Raw genomic sequence first — 17,831 nt, 5'->3', positions numbered from 1 at the left:
AAGAACATCTACATTTTCTTTTCATGACAGTACTCATACTCAGAGCTGAGGTAATGGTAAGGAACGCTTGGATACTGAGCCCATCCCATGTGACCTTGGATACCGATTGAGAACAACAGATACAACTCAGTTGCTCCAGTTCCAGGAGGAATGATTTTAAACAAATCCATCTAAGTGTTGCATATGGGAAATTTAACATGGAAGAGCAATTAAAATTTTACAAGGGGAGAGGCAGTATCTCAGAATATTGTGATGCCTTCAACAAACCCAAATGCAGTAATACCTGTTAGGAACATTGACTCCATGGATGACAAGTGCAGCCAGGTTCAATAGTTTGCGTAAGGAAACATTATATGAGCCACAGAGAGGAAACACAAACTAGTAAAGTCTTGTCCCCAAAGCCTGTGCTCTTTATACTGACATTTCACAGAATAAAATATGAAACCCCCCCCACACACACACACACACTGGCACACACAATTTTCAAAAGGGAAGAAGGCTCCTGTGATAAAAACATCTTTACTAACCTAGTAGAGGAGGAGGCTGAAAGGAGGGAGAGGGCATGTTATGAGAAACTTCATGGAGCGGGACCACTGTGCACTCAACTGTGTAAATACTGCATAATCCCAAGTGTCTATCTAAGTCTGAAAGCATTGGTCATCTCTGGATAAGAGATGTAAAGCTACAACAGCCAGAGGTTCAGAATCTGACCACTGCCTCTTGTCTGCAATTCTGAAGAATAAATTTATTTTTAAAACTAACTAACTAAAAAAACACAAAATAAAAACCACGTAACTCTTCAAAACCCATTGGTTGGTCTTCCTTTTAAAAACTTGTTGTCATTAGTGCTGCATTTCCATCATGGGTGTCTTGAACTAGTGCATTTATTGGGTTTATCAGGACTCCTTTACTGACCATTATCCCGTAGCAAAGACTGTTGAGTAAATTCATTCAGGGAACCCCCAGTTTCATAGTTGGCCTCAACTCCCCCATTCAGCTTTTTTGTTGTTTTTGGGTTTTTTCCATTATAATTTTTTATTAATTCATTCATATTTCATCTCAACTGTTATCCCATCCGTTGTATCCTCCCATTCCTCCCTCCCTCCCACCCTCACCCTATTCCCTCCCCTATGACTGTGACTGAGGAGGACCTCCTCCCCCTGATTATGATCCCAGGGTATCAAGTCTCTTCTTGGTAGTCTGCTATCCTTCCTCTGAGTGCGACCAGGCCTCCCCATCAAGGGGACACGGTCAAACATGGGGCACCAGAGTTCGCATGAAAGTCAGTTTTCACTCTCAACTTAACTGTGGAGAATGTCCTGTCCCTTGGCTAGATCTGGGTAGGGGTTTGATGCTCACTGCATGTATTGTCCTTGGTTGATGCCATAGTTTGAGCACAACCCCTGGGCCCAGATCCGCCCATGATAGTGTTCTTCTTGTAGGTACCCCAGATTCAGCTTTAATCTTTCGAGAGCAAACGGGGACTCTTTTGTGCCTACCTGAAGCAGACACAGCTGTGACTAAACCCAAGAAACAAACTCCAGGGTCATGAGGAATTTTCAGTTTTTGTTTAAATACAAAATATGGCTATACTGATTTTATTTGATAAGTGACAATTTTAGTTCACACATAAATGTGGACTAAATATTGGTCACACATAAATATGATAGCCTCACTAATCATCAGGATAAACCTCATTCTCTTTGTATTTTTTCTTTTTTTTTTTTATTAATTTATTCTTGTTACATCTCAATGGTTATTCCATCCCTTGTATCCTCCCATTCTTCCCTCCCTCCCATTTTCCCCTTACTTCCCGTAAACTTTAAACTCCTACCCAGATTTAGCCAATGGACAGGACATTCTCCACAGTTGAGTGGAGAGTGGGGTATGACTTTCACAAGTACTCTTTGTATTTTCTTAAAACAAAAGACTTAAAGCCTGTTGATCACCAATTATTACATGAAAATAATTTCATTGTGTAGCAGAAATGTGGGTCTTATAAAAATGACCTAGCCAAGGCTTCAAAAATTTGAGGAAGATCATGGAACATTTTTAAGGGGAAGAATCACCTAAAAATTGGCAAGATGAACCAAAATAGAATACTATTATACAAGTGTAGGGTTGTGAATACAAGGGGGGAAAGATTACTATATAAGTTCTCAACAACAACAAAAAGTTTTAGGGATGGTGCATATTTCAGCCTAGGACCTCAGCATGCTGCTATTCTTTCGTGGATGAGTCTCAGCCTTCCACCAGTTGCCCTTTCTACCCTTGAAAGCAGATAATGCTAAGTTTCATCACCAACAGAGAACCTTTGAACTTCGTGGAGTCAGTTCTAACGAATGTGGCATAAAGGTTTCTGTCATCTAATACCTTGAAAGATGTCAGCTAAGAAAATCCTCCTTTAAGGGTTTTTTGCTAAGGGTGTGTGGTTGTAAGTACTCTGTGTGATGGCTTTTGATAGTCTGTGTGCTTCCCTATGGGAGGAATGCACATTCTCACTCCATGGAAGACTACCCTGGCCTGGTGACTGGATTGTTTAAGCACGAAATCTTGGCAGACGTGACCAGTGTGTGACACAATGGTTCTACACGCTAGTACATGTCGGCTATGTTCTCTTCCTGAGTCCCTGTGATCCTGAACATGAAGGCTTCTGTTCACCCAGGTTCCCCAGTGCCTGGATAGCAGAACCTTTTGTTGACTCATGATGAGCCTTTAGCGTGAATAGAAGGTAAACATTATAGTTTTAAGTTATTGTGTTTTCTGGTGCTTCTTGTCAGGGCACAAAGTAGCCTAAGTGAACTGACAGCTCAGTCTGTGCTGTTTCCTAACTTAAATGATAAGGTGACATTCTGGATCTGTATCAGCTTGAGGACCATTCTGTTAGCAAGTGCTAACAGGAAGATCATCCACACTGAACAGCAGGTCTAATGTAAACATCCTGCTCCACATGTTGTCTTTGTTTAAGCTCATGCACAACTGTAACTTGAATACGCACAGTAGATATATTTCTACCTGGACTTTGGTCTGGGAATTAAACTAGTTCTCCTGGGAGCAAGATGGTCCAGCCACTGAAACACTGTGGGATGTAATTGTTCCAGGACCTGCTACTTCCAAGTGGAGTTCCAGGAAGCCTCAAACTTAGTTTTTGGCAAGTATGAGTTTTTAAAAAATGATCCACCTTTTATTTAAATCCATTTTATGAATCAACTTGTGTTTTTGTTTTTTTCTTTTTCAGAGTTTGTGGTAAATTTTATCTAATCTTCTTTTCAGTTCTTTAAAAAGAGGGAGGGGAAGAGAGGGAGGGGTTTAATAAAGCAACAACAACAGAGAAGGGAGGATGGATGAGTTATAGGATGAGAAGATGTAGTTCAGTCAGTGGAATGCTTGTCCAGCAAGCACAAGCCCTGGATTTAGTCCACAGTATGACATAAGCCAGGCCTGATAGTGCATGCTTATTATCTTAAAATTCAGAAATAAAGGCAGAAAAATCAGGAAAGTCAAATTCAAGGTCACCCTCAGTTACAGGTGAGTTCAAGACCAACCTAGAGTACATAGGACCCTATCTCCAAAAGAGAGAAAGAGAGAGAGGTGAAGGAAGAAGGAAAAAACAACTGTCATATCATTCTGATAGCTCCTAATGTATATCAAAATTTAGTTCTATTGAATTAATAACTAGTTTATTCAAAATTCACTTGAACCTAAGTGATAGATAGTTCATGACAAATCACATAGAAGGGGTTGCTGCTTAAGAACAATCTACTAATAATATGTTTTAACATTTTTCTCATTGTTTCTGGAAAGCCTTTGTAGTTCATAATATACAATTAAATTCTCTTAATAACTAGTCTAATGTTTTAACTTGACCTGTCTCTCATACTGCCTAAAATAATACACACTATTAAGTCACACAGAAGAATAGATGATATAGTCCTAGATTTCTGGAAGTTTCCATAGTTGAATTTGATGACTAAAGCAGCAAACAAAACCAGCATGGAACAAACTAAGTTTCTATAGCCCAACCATGTAACAACCTAGTGGCTGGGAAAGCCAAAATAAAATCAGAATATGAGGATCATGCTAACTGGAGTGCTTTGGGGAGGAGGGAAAAGTGTGTCAGGGCTATTTATCATTGTTCCTTCAAAGCTTTCCTTATCACTGTCTTCCTCTCCCTTCTCCCTTAAACACTTTTTTTTTTTTAAATCTGGCAATTAAACTGTCTGGGCAAGGCGACTGGGCTCAGCCTCGGCTCCTATCCCTAGGAGGGGCTCTCTGAAGTTGGCCCTCAGGACCCCTAAGGCTTTATTCTGGCTTAGGTACAGATCTGCCATTTGTTAGACGACCCTTTCCCAGCACCAACTATGTTGGGGTCACTGGGAAAGAGGAAACTTATGAATAAATTTGAAAGGGGGCCTGAAAATTTAGATGACTACCAAAGGAGTCCTTTGTGACTGAAATTAAGTAGTCATTGCTGTGAGGACAAACAGCAGACGCCAGGCCCCAGCAGTCTCCCAAAGTCTCCTCCAGGAGGCAGAGGCATGGGTCTGTGCTAAATGGCTTAATTTTCTTAATCAACTATTTCATTGTGAGTTTTTAATTTCATTCCCATGCCTATTTTTTTTTTCATTTTGCCATAATACAGCTTTAAGTACCGTGTCGAACATTTGACAGTCTTCTCAGCAGGTACTGGGCTCTGTGGAGCTGGCGTAGCACTCTACCTCTTATTAATTGGGTTTGGAAATGTGTTCTTGTGTGAACAGGAGCTAAGATGAGACTGTTGTACCTGTCAACATGAAGCGGGGTGAAATAAAATATTTGGAATGTGCTTTAAAATAACTCATTGTGACCTTGATTGGTTGAGAAGTAAAACGCTGAGATATTCTTTAATGTTGAAATAAATGATCATACAAACAAGGTAGCAATGAAACTAAAGAAAAGGTGAGGGCTTTTTTTTTTTTCAAGGTTATTTAGTGTTTGATAGCAAGGAGGACATTTTTGTGTGTGTGTGTCCAACAGGTGTTTGATAAAGCATCAACTTAATGTATTGAAAAGCAAGGGAGGTAGGCACTACTTCAACACTAACAAGTAAGCAATCTCAGTGCCTCCAGAAGTTTATAATTTTTTTGTCTTAATTTGGAAGAGCTTTTCTCCTTATTAAGCAAAACTCTTAATCTGAAATTTCACATTCCAGCTTTAAAACCTCTGCCCCACCTTGACCCTCATAGGAACAGATCTTTCTTTTTGGAAAAACAGAGTGTCTGCTCGACTTCTCTTCCGTTTTTCATGTCTCATGTGCTTCAAGTTAAGTGAACTTTAATGACACACATTCTAAAACTCCCACATAAGGCAGGAGATCAAAGGGAGGCGAGAAGACACCCTTCACGTTGAGAGAAAGCTCAGAGATGTGTCAGTCAGAATCTCTTGTCACTAGCAGCATCGTTGTCATCATTAACTCCCCTCGGCTGGGAAGTAGTGAACACTGTCCTCCTGGGGTATAGCTCCTCTGATGAACAAAAAGATTTCCAAAGAGCATTTGAACATGCTGCCAAGTTATGGAAGAAGACAAAGTAATGGGTGGGAAGCCTCTGAGTTCTACTTCCAGAGATGGCTTCTGCTCAGAGGCTAGTCTTTTACATACCTGAAGTGGCTGCTTATTTTTTTAAGCTAGTGTCCTACTTTGCAGTCCAGGCGAGCCTCAAGTCCACAATGCTCCTGATAGTTTTCCAGGTTCTGGGGAAACAGCTGTATACTGCCAAGCCCAAGGCTTAGCTAAACAACTTTTTAACATTCGTTTTATATACATATACTCGTGTGTGTTTGTGTGTGTGTGTGTGTGTGTGTGTGTGTGTGTGTGTGTGTGTGTGTGTGGTGTACAGGTTTATTCACCTACGCATTCTCATGTAAAGACCAAAAGTTGAAACTAAGCTACCTTCCTGAGTCATTTCTCTACCTTGTTTTTTTCAAGCCGTGTCTGTCACTGGACCTAGAGCTTGTTGTTTCAGACTGGTGAGCCACTGAGGTCCTAGGGTCTGCCTTTCTCTGTCTCCTAGCCATTAAAAATGTTCACTGGGCCTTTCACGTGGGTTCTGAATATCTGAACTCGGGTCCACACGCTTTTGTACTTTACCCACATAAGCATCTTTCCAGCACATCATATTTTTTCCAAGCAAAGCGTAACACCAAATAGTATATTTCAGTTTATTTGTGTATACCTGACATGTAAAGCACAACTTATCATCAAATATATTCATTGGTTGCATCATTTTTATATCTGCCTAACAGTTCTCTGAATGGATGGAAAATAATTTAAACTCAATTTGTATGAACAATTTATATTATGTATCTGACACATCAATATTACAGTCACTTAAGGTGATTATTTCTGTAGCACAGATTTCTAAAACCAGAACTGTTGACTTAGGAGTTTCAAAAGATGCTATACATTTTAAAAGTATCACCAAAAAAAGTTATAAAAATTTACAATCCTATCAAAAATAATGAGGAAAAAATCTTCCATATAGTTTTATATTTTAGCAATTTGAAAGAAAATATAATCTCATTGTTGTTTAAATTCTCATTTTTAGAATGCTGAGGTTATCTGTATGTTTATTTGAAATTTCTCCAAGGAGTACAGCACAGCTTTGTATTTATGAATTCCTCTTTTATGTCTTTCAGGAAGATTATATTATTTTCCTGACAGATGTTATACAAGTTTTGTTATTAAATTTCTAAGTGTAATATGCTTTTATTGCTGATGAATTGAAACTTTTAGTACATGTTCAAGTGCTTTTACTAATGTAAATGAACTCTCTGCTTTCATTTGCTGTCCAGCTAGCCACCTCGCCTGGCTGGATTACATTTTGTAGTTTTGGTTGGTCAGAGTTTCCATCTTGTTCTGTTGGTAGGGAGACTTTCATAAGATTGTGTGCCATAAGTTTGGTCTTTTATTGTCCAATAACACAGTAACAATATGCATCATCCCATTCTAATTTCAGAACACAGTGAGGAAGCTTAGCTTTGTACTGCTGACAGTAATGCTTTGTTTTTATCAATTGCTTTGGTCTTCAGCCACTTTGAAAATCTAATTATAGACCTTCTTTTTCCTCTCTCCAAGTACACAGGCTACATAAGCAAGCAAATTCTTCACATGTTTTTAGTTGATCAAATACATACAAAACCAGGACAGTTTCAAATGATACAACGAAAGCTGCCTCAAGAGAGCTGGCCAAAAGGAAAACTTCCAACTGGGTGAAGGGTGTCGACTTAATGCAACAAGCATTTGTTGATCTCCCCCTCTCTCTCCCTCTCTTTCTCTCTCTCTCATTAGGGGCTCTAGTTACCCAACAGAAGTATTAGCTTTCCGGTGCAATTAAAAACAGACACTCTGCAAGAAAACAGCTTGTACACTTTCCTCAAATTACTCTCAGTCTATCCAGAAAGAGGCAGAGAAGTAAACACAGCAAGAAAGTGATATTAAATTCGCATGTGTTCTGGGCAAGTTGCATACCTGGATATTGTTTCATCACCAATGGGATATTTCGCTGAGACTGTGAGTGAAATTCTGGAGTGAGGTTCTAAAATGTGGTATGAAAAGATGGCATTAGACCCCTACATAGATGTAGGTGATGGGCAGCTCAGGCTTCATGTGGGCCCTCCAGTAAGGTTAGGAGGAGCTAGCTGTCTCTGACATGGACTCTGTGGCCTGCTTTTAGATCACTTCCCCCTGACAGAGCTGCCTTGCCAGCCCACAGGGAAAGAGGACAAAATCAATTCTGATGGGACTTGATGATCTGGGGTGGGTCGGTAAGGGGGCTCCCCTTTTCTGAGGAATGGGGGCAGAAGAAGGGTAGGACTAGGAGGAGAGGAGGGAGGGGGCTGTGACCCCAGATGTAAAATGAACAGATAAATAAATAATTATATAAATAAATAAATATGGCACTGAAGGAGCATAAGAAACAAAAGCAGAAGCTGTGTTACCTGGTATATTGGAATGACAATGGGCTTTCTTCTGTGTTTAGAACATGGAGAAACTGAAAAGATTTTCATTGCACTGCCTAAAAGGATTTTGTTTTTCTGATAGGCTTGGCCAAGAAAAAAAAATGTCATAAATCTTGCAAAATAGAGATTCCTCAGAAGCCTCACACAAATTGCATAACCTTAAGTATTTTGTTTCAGAGTGGAGGCCTCAACATTGCAGCCTTGCCCCCAGGCTTACCAAGTTTGTCCTCTTGCTCCTTCTTTGCTTATTTAAAAGATCTAGAATATTGTGACTATTCTCTGCTGAGAGCGCCCGGGGCCTTTCTTTGTCTGGTATCAATCTCAGAGGCTCCTGGCTGCATGCATAGTGGAAATTGTTAGCAGTTGCTAGAAATTTAGTGTGAAAAAGCCAGCATTGGGGAGATTAACCAGAAATACCAATTATGTACTTTATATCCATGCAAAGGAAAAACAGTGTCTCTTGGGAATATTTCCTCACCTCCTGTTTATTTCAATTAACTTCCTGGGATTTGTCTGCCCATGGACAGCAACACTTTTTCTCCTTGTTGCTTCTATCACCTCATTCTATTTTGGCTTGGAGTCCTGGGTCTCCCTGTAGTTTTTTGTTTGTTTGTTTGTTTGTTTGTTTCATTCAGGAATCTTCCCTTTTCTACAATTTTACAACATTTATACACCGAAAAATTACTGTATTAGGCATATTAGGCAGGGTTTTCTGGAAGAACAAAACCAAGTGCATATGTGAGAGAGAGAGAGAAAGAGAGAGAGAATTATATTGCCTTACACAGTAAAGGTTGTGTAGTCTAACCACAGCCAAGGTTGTATGTATACTAAAGAGGTGAAGAATTAGAACCTCCACAAAGCCAGATGGATGCCTTGCCATCCTAAATCAGTGCTGGAGGCCTGCAAGCTCCTTGAAAATCCCCAGTGTTCAAGGACTGTAGAAGCTCCATGTTGATGTCAGAGAGGAAGTGAACGCAGCTCCAGGAATAGACACACTTGTCAGGAAAAGGGCAAAGCAGGGAGGCACCCGTAACACTGTTTTGTCCTTGACCTTTCCTTGGAAGGTGTTGCACACTTCCCAGGGTGGCTCTTTCCACACCGCTCAGTTAATCCTCTCTGGAAACATCATCACAGTCACATTCATTACTGAGCCTCTTAGGTCAATTCTAAATTCCCTAAGTTGACCATTAAAATTAAGCATTTCATCTGCCATCACATTCTCAGTTGAATTGAAATTCAGAGGGCAGTCATTACAGAGGGAGGAGTATAGAAGAAAGCAGTATCTTTTTTTAAGTTCCTCAAATGATTCTCACTAAGATCCAGGACTGAGAACAACTGGAACCCATAGCCTTCGCCAAACCCTCATTAAAGCCTTCAGTGTTTTGTTTCCCTGGTGCTGTCACACTTCACAAAATGGCCTTCATTAACTGTCTAGTAGCTTCTAAAAAATGATCATTATCTGTGTTCTGCCATGAAAATATCCACTACCACTCGGTTCCTTAAAAATAATGTCCGTGAATTTTAATAAACGAGATGCCAAAATCATACAAGGAAAGGAAAAAGGTCTTCAATAAAGTAGTTTCCGATGTCTTTTTCACCTCCCTGTCTCCCCACTATAAAACTACTGTTTTACTCTTGAGCCTCATCCACTGATAATGTGGCTACTTTCCACTGCCAGAGTCATAAGGTGTGCTTAGAATGGCACTGATACACAAATATATTGGTGTTCAAAAATATATTAAGAGCCAACATGATGATTCATGCCTATAATCCTTGGAAACACTTAGGAACTGAGGCAGGAAGATCACCATGGGGTCAAGGACAGACTGTTAGTGGCTTCTAAGCATCGTAAACAGATGGAAACCCACTTCAAGACAAGAAAACCCAGTAGGTACGCATGTGTATGAATATATGTGGTGTATACGAAAAAAGTAATAGCAATGTTGAGAAAGTCTTCAAACAAGCTTGCCTAACCTTTAGATATTGTGGCATGACCTTGTTATATACAATGCTCACCCTTGAGAACTTTTCAATTTAGTTACAAAAACAATCCACAAGAAAATCTCATGTTTTAGGTAGGTTTATAATTTGGCGCTGGACTGCATTCACAGTTATACTGGTTACATGAGGCCGTTGAGTAGCAAGTTGGATATAAATAGTGCATCATTCCTTTCAAAAACGCTCACATGTAAATATTGCCCAACTAACTGTACTTATTTGAGTTTTCTCTTTCTTCTTCTTTTCTTATATTTATCTATGCCCTTAAGTGGGTGTTAGTAACCTTGTTGTTAACAGTTGTCAAATTCTTTCTAGACGCAACTACCTTCTGTTTTGGTATTACTGCAGAACTATAGGAATATACTCAAAGTGTATTTGTATTACATTCTTTACAGATGATACTAAAACAAGCTATTATTCAAAACATAATTATAGCTTTCCAGTAGAAATTTTATTCCTGTAATATTGCAACTAGTAAGACCTCTGGTGAATTCTTATGCATGGGTGCGTGTGTGTGCACACACAGGTGCATATACATGCAGAGGTTAGAAGCTGACGTTAAGTGCCATCTTCAATTGACCAGTAACTCATTTTTGAGATAGAGTCTCTCATTTACCTGCTGTTCAATGTATGTAGGTTGGGCTGGATGACCAGCAAGCTTCAGGGATCCATCTGTCTCCTCCTTCTCAACCTTAGGATAAGAGGCACATGCCACACTATGCCCAGCTCCTTATGTGTAGGTACTGGTGATCAGGTCCTCACCTTTATCACATCTTTACCACAGGAAGCACATTAGCAAAGGAGCCCTTTCCTCAGTGCCTCTTCGAAGGTTTCTGAGATATAGAATGCGGAAGCCGTGATAAAGTCATCCTTCTTCCAAAACCTTGTCTTGGTAAAACTGCTCAGTGACTCCTGGTTTCCTAAGCATCATAGTGTGAGTGGCAGCCAGGCACCTAGACACAGAACGGTGTAGTGCTCCTTGTGTGTTTGTTGATTTCATCACACACCCTGTGTCCTAGTATATTGTGAATCACACTGAATGAGTTCCAGTTAAGTTAGACTGCTTTAAAGGTAGTATGTTTCCCTAAACGATAATGCCACATTTACGCTTTAAAACAATTTAAATAATTAAAATTTGTAGTAGGTCAGAAGCAATTTTCCTAATCACAGTTGATAGCACAACCATAAATAGCACAAATTTACTTCCATGTGAAAGCTATTCGGTCTTACGCTAAAAACTAAAAGCCTTACATTCTAATTTTAGCTCAGCACTGATTTCCTGCTCCTAGTAGTTTTCACAGTTGTAAATCCCACAAGCTAGAAAAAAAGAAAACTGTTGTATCATTGAGGCCAAATACCTCATGAATTAATGAATTAATAATTTACACACATGCTCCTTGTGAGGAAAATAGCCTTCAAAACACACCACAAGTATAAAATTAAAATATCTAATGATGCCAGTAGTAGCAGCTTGAATTATTCTGTAAGGTACATGACATTTTGAGCCTATAACTTCTGCTCTAACATGCGGTAGCATTTAACTAATATTCTCAATAATATTTATAAGTGGATAGAGGATTAGCTTATTAATATAATCCAAGAAGTTTATTTTGAGGATTTCTTTTTCATGTTCTATGAAATGGATTGCATTGGAAGGCAGGGGAAAACTGCCATAAAGGCATCTCTTTAATATTTAAAGTGAAGTTGATCTAGTTGAACTGTTCGGATGAGAGAGATATAACTGGCATCTCCCTTGGGACTGAAACTCTAATTTTCTGACTGGCTAGCCAAAGTGTTGTGTAATCCACAGTAGGATGCCAAAGGGTACAGGAAACCTGCTCGGCATTTACTGTTTCTCATTTATAGCCACTGAAAAGAGGTGACTGCTGTATGTGCAGACAAAGCAGGAGCAGGGGCCTCGCCCCCTAGCAGACCAAACCCACTATGTGCAGGTTGGGTGGAAGACATCAGTCCGATTTCCCAGCAAGAACTCTCAACTGACCCTATGATGCTTTCACCTATTAGTGGTTTAAATAGGTGAGTATGAGAAAGGAAACTGACTGTCACCTGCTCACAAGGCTGGCATCAGCTCCTCTAACATGTCACTAAATATGCGTTTCCCAATGCCCATGTCCGTCTCTACAATACACCTTCAAAATCCAGCTACCCCACCAACCAGCACACTAGGCTTAGAACCAGTTAATTACTGACACAAGTTAACCTATAGAGATGAAAATACTAGAAAAGTTGAAGAGGAATCACTTAAAATACTTTTAAAAGAAATATGAAATCACATATACTTGTCTTGGGCATCTTTTTAACGTAGTGAATGACTTTGCATAGCATTTACTTGAAAAAAGAAACAAAATACTTTGTATAAGAGGTGAGTTGACCTGAACCACTGTATAAAGTCTTACTTTTAAAATACAGTGAAAACTCATTACTGACTTAGTGAGGGAGCTTCCTGCGTGGGAATGCTTATTAAGAAACCAATAATATGCCTTATACATCAGAAAACCTTAGAATTTTAGAATGAAGGGTTTTCTTAAAAAAAAAGAGTGGATGTTATGTTGAAAATATGAACAAAAAATATACATTAAAATTTTCCATTTCTTTCCAGGAAAAAATTTTCAAATTTAAGTCATTGAACATTAAGAAAAGTTTAAAAACTCAAGAAGAAATATCAAGGATGCCTCTCATTCTTGAAAAAGTTTTGAATTTTTAAAACATTCTTCTATCTGGAATTTAATTGTCTACCCTTAATTTTTATGTAGATCATTTTTTTTCTCCACTGGTGAATTTTCTTTACCCTCTTGTTTTGGAATGCATAAGTAAAACAAACAAGCATATAAGCAAAAAATAACAATACTAGTTAACATAAAAACACAACATATACCTCAATACACTGTGTCAACCCTCTAAGCATCCATTTTCCTTACATGGACACATTTTCCTCACACCGCCACCATCTGATAAATTCACACTAGGATGCGTGTATATTTTGCATGCTAGAGGAAAGTATTATGATTACATTCATTTTAATCTCCCCAGGGTGTCTAAGCACTTGGAATATTAGTGTCAGAATTATGTAGTTGTCAAGGAATTCCCCATAAAAAGAGTCTAGTGTCATCTAAAAGCAAATAATTTTTGTCCCTCCATTACATAAGTAAATAAGGCCTCTGGGCAACAGAAATAGTTTTCCTGACATCCAGACAGTAAAGCATATTTACTACATAAGGCATTTTTCTCAAGTTTACACAAAATTTTAAGAATGTTAGCTATGTGCTTCCTAAACCATAGGGGATTGAAAACTAAAAGGGGGAAAGGATAGACTCTGGTAATAAAGCAGGCACTATAAGCATGACAAAGATTAATAGCTAACAGAAAACTATCAAAAGCAAACAAATCAAATGTAGTAATTTGAAATAATGCAGAGATTTCTCAAAAGAAAAAACCCCAAACTGATATACCTGAGTGCCTGAGTTATAACAGTAATTATATTTAATATGCTACTTATGGTGTTTAAAAATGTAGAGACACATCAACTATAATTACATAGTTTTTATTAACATTTGAAAATATAAACTTTTCAATATTGAAAAAATTTGCTTTTTCAGGACACATCCACACAGGAATTGGTTATTCAGTGCCAATATAATGTTAAAGTTCAAATAAATATTTCACTGAAATAAAAGTTTTCAAGAATGGAAGTCAAAGACTCGGAGAAATTTTATCTAATAGAAAGAGTTCCACCATTGAGAATGAACATTTTAAGTAATGCAGGATTTTGTTAATTGTCTTGTTTTGTCATATGGTTACCAACTTGTATTTATTACAGAGAGAAAACCAAGTTGAATGCATCCCAAAGATATTTAAGTCATGACTTTACTATCTACTAATTCTTTTCCCTTTTGGCTGGAGTTTTTGGTCCCACAGGATTCCTTGTTTTAAAAAACACATTCATTCTATTTAGTCAGTTCCCTCATGCATGCCAGTATGGAAGTGTGACCATGTCATTCCTTGTATTTTTGAAAAAAAAAAAAAAAAAAAAAAAGAGGGAGAAAAGTTTGAGCAAGATAGAGATATCTAATTTAAACATGTGGGGATGTAGAAAACGGGTAAGCATCTTTTCGTGAACATAGCTGTTCAACAGTAATTGATTGGCTGAGGAAGCCTATCCATAGTAAACATTTACCAGCTAACTGTTTGGTTTGGCCACTCTTTCTCTCCGATGAGACACCTTGGCTGCTGATCCCTGTTATTCCATCATTCTCACCACAGTATAGGAGCCTAATTCTGCCATGCAGCAGACTGGAAAACTAATATCACAGAATATCAGTTACCACAGGGCCTAATGTTAGTTGATCAAATGACACCAATGTTCCATGGATGGATTCCAAGGGCCACGCTTAAGACTTCATTTGATGCAGACACCTGAAGTCATTGATCGCCAATTCTCTGGTCTAGCTGATTCGTCCTAACATGGAAACAATTGACTCACGCACTGACAGTTTAAATCAACACATAATTTATGACTCAAACATCTGTGATTATTTTAAAAGCCTTTTATACCTTTTTATTCTATATATCATAATAGGAGCATTTAAAGTGAGAACCCTCAACTAGCAAAAAAGGGATTTGAAGTTCTTTTGTTTTTCTTTCCATTTGCAGTACCAGGAATTGAACCCTTTCCTCACACACAGTCAAGCCTCCAAACACATGCCCAGTGGGACAGATGTTCTCACAGAAATGCCTTGAATAATAAATCAGTGGTCTGTCCCTTTTAAAAGACCTACATAGAAAAATTCCAATATTTCTCCTTTGGGCTCATTAGTTTGGAAACATGTTGAACTCTTTTTCACCATTCAGAATTATTATTATCTCTTAAATTACAACTTGACAATTGCTCATAAAAAAAAAAAAAAAAAAAAAAAAAGACCTCCAAACACCTCAAGGATCAACACACTCTTTGTTATCTTGCTATTACTAACAATGTAAGCTTAAAGCTAAGCCATCATTCTGGCAAGTGTGGTTCCCCTTGCTAACCAGGCTGAGGATTTTTGACTTGGAGAGCGGTTTTGCAGCTCCGTTTTGAGCCAGCCTGTGATCACTGCTGAGAACGCCCCCCTGCAGGAGTGTCTTTCTGACTTCATCCTCATGCAGATGCCACAACCACACTGAAGCGAACATAGGAAGAACATGGAACATGGCAGGCTTTCTGACCTAACTGAAGAGGCTGCAGCAGATTATAAAACTGTAGTGCTTTACCAAAGACACAGAGAGTACAAGGAAAACACTGCCCAGGTGCTGCATGTTCAAATCTTCCCATCTGTAGCTGCTATCAATTTTTCTACCCAAATGAGACCAGAAATCTCAGTTTTCAGTAGAGAAATGAGTCGGGAGGGAATCCTTATTGGCCGCCCCTGCACTCCACTCTTCTCCGTCACCCACCTATAGCATTTGAATGTTCCCATACTTTGTCTCCTGGCCCACTAGGAAGTTAAGAAAGCAAACTGAGCTAGTTTTAGGGCCTGGGAGAGGTTCTGTAGCTCTCAGAGAGTGGATCACAAACAGTACCTTCACCCTCAATGTTATATAAACAGGGCTCCATCATTGTGTGGGATTTATACTCTGTCAGAAAATCTTTATGCATTCTTCTCTCCATACTGGGAGGTAAATGAAGGACAAAGGCATTATTAAAAAATAGTTTACCTGATCATTTTGAAAAAGACATGTGCAAAGCATCTAGGCTGGGATCCCTTTGGCAACTAAATTGTCAGAGGATAATTTATTACTGACAAGAACAGAGTGTGCAGTGGAATATCCCAAACAAGAGCATGCTCAATGAGCCAGAGGCTTGCTATAAATATCTTCTCCAGGACTGCACTTCCTAGAGTCTAAAATTATTCTAAAAGCATCATGTTCTAAGCAGAGAAACGGAGGTGGGGGGGTTGTGGGGGGTTGCTGGACATTAAAGTAGCAGCATTTTCTTGTGATTGTTTTAGTGACTAACTTTAAGTCACCTTTCCTCTTGATCTCAAAAACCAGAATAAAGTAATGGGAAAACCCTCTGACTTCCTTTCAAGATCTGAAGTCTTACGCTGACAACGTCGATAACTTGTATACAGAGCCCTGGCAACTGATGCTGTGCAAACCAATCCAGGCTTGTTGAAAGGAAAAGAAAACAGCGTTTGGGAGGCTTGAGAGACGGCTCCGTGAGTGAAGAGGCTGCCAGGGCTGGTAACACAAGTGCCTTGAGCTCAGTTCTTCAGGACTCACATGACAGAAGGAGAACTGACAACCCCGGGGTTCCCTCCCTCTGACCTTCACGTCGATGATGTACCCTGTGCATGTGCACACACAGAAAACACGTTTTAAAATTAGATTAAGGAATAAGAATTTGGAAAGTGAAAACCAGGGCTGTTTTCAAGTAGGCCTCTGGTTTTCATGTGAATTATATAATCAAAAAGTTCTTTCAGCACACTGACTATGGCAACACATGTATGCTAACATGGAGAATCAAAAAGAGGTGAAGATTTTTTTTTTTTTAAATTATAGACATTACCTAGGACTTCACAGTTCAAAGTACGAATTCTTACCATCTTTATCACATTGGTTTATTCAGTGTGTGTGTGTGTGTGTGTATGCGTGTGTGTGTGTACACATATGTGTGTACACAGTGTGCACATGGAAGTTAGTTAGAACATAGCATTTCTTGGATTCCAGAGATGGAACTCAAGTTTTCAGGCTAGGCAGCCAATGCCCTTCTTTGCTAGGCTACAAAAATATAAATTCTTCAAAAGATGTGCCAGTATACTAAATTCCTCTCCTCTAGACCTCTCCATCTTTCACATTCCACCTTCTTTTTTATTTTTTTCGGTCCCTTTGTATGTGTCTCCTTCTCTAGACTGTAAGTGCTTGCATGGCAGGATCCATATTTTATTAATGTTTTTCTTTTCCCTTCATAGTACATTGCTCATAAGGACATTCAATAAAGTGTGTGTTGAATTAAATCCAGTTTTCAGTGTTATGGGTGAGCATGGTACATACTTAGGAGGAATAATTAATCAGATTAAATTCTGCTATTTGTAAATCTGAATTTTAGATAAATCCTCAGACTTCCTTTATTAGAAGTGACTTAGAACACTATGATTTCAGGTAGAACCTGCAAAAAGAAATCTGATAAAAACAGATGTGATATCTTGTTTTGTTTTTCATCTAAAATGGAAAAAAAATCAAATCATAAGTAGATGGTCTTATTTTCATTTCGTTTCTCTTGTGTTTAATCCATCCATCATACATTTCAGGAGTCAGATTCCCAGGTCTTTGTTTTTATAATCCTATGAGTAAGATATGGTTCCTGCTTTCAACAATAGTATTTATAGTCTAGCGAGAAAGCAGCTCACTTGTAGACAGCAGTGGTCCCATTGATGTGCAAGCAGGCGACTGACAGTGTTGCCTCATGCATGCTGGCAATCATCAGAAGCATCCCAGGAGAGGCAATGGCTAAGGTATTTCTGAGCCAGTCAGAGCAAGGGCCTTAGAGCATCATAGTCAAAAGCAGTGGCATTTTGTCTTCATTTAAAGAGCGGAATACAGTACTTATGGCAGCTGTTATTCTAAGCCCTTTAAAAACAGTGTCTCCTTTAATAGAAAAACTTAAGAGGGAACCATTACTGCCCTCAGGTTTCACGTTAGGAAAAGAAGGCAGAAGGAACAGATGGAACGCCACAGGTCAGGATACCTAATTCTAGAGACCCAAGATATGAACCCGGCTCTTTTCCTCTATCCAACCATACCACATTTATTCTGGTCTTATCAGCCCATGCATTCAT

This window comes from Acomys russatus, chromosome 21 (genome assembly GCF_903995435.1).
Source record: "Acomys russatus chromosome 21, mAcoRus1.1, whole genome shotgun sequence".
In the NCBI taxonomy this organism is placed as follows: domain Eukaryota; kingdom Metazoa; phylum Chordata; class Mammalia; order Rodentia; family Muridae; genus Acomys; species Acomys russatus.
The sequence above is the reverse complement of the archived record's forward strand: the minus strand, read 5'-3'. Positions refer to the sequence as shown.